Consider the following 240-nt stretch of genomic DNA (forward strand, 5'->3'; position numbering starts at 1 on the left):
GGCAGCACCAGGCAGGGCAGGAAGGACAGGCAGGGAAGGCAGGACAGGAAGGACAGGCAGGACAGGCAGGGCAGGTAGCACAGGCAGGGCAGGAAGCACAGGTAGGGAAGGCAGGACAGGAAGGACAGGCAGGGAAAGCAGGGTGGGAAGGACAGGCAGGAACACAGGACAGGAAGGACAGGCAGGGAAGGTTGAGTGGGAAGGACAGGCAGGAGAGGCAGGACAGGAAGGACAGGCAGG

This window comes from Corapipo altera, unplaced genomic scaffold (assembly GCF_003945725.1).
Source record: "Corapipo altera isolate COAL_440 unplaced genomic scaffold, ASM394572v1 134, whole genome shotgun sequence".
Taxonomy (NCBI): domain Eukaryota; kingdom Metazoa; phylum Chordata; class Aves; order Passeriformes; family Pipridae; genus Corapipo; species Corapipo altera.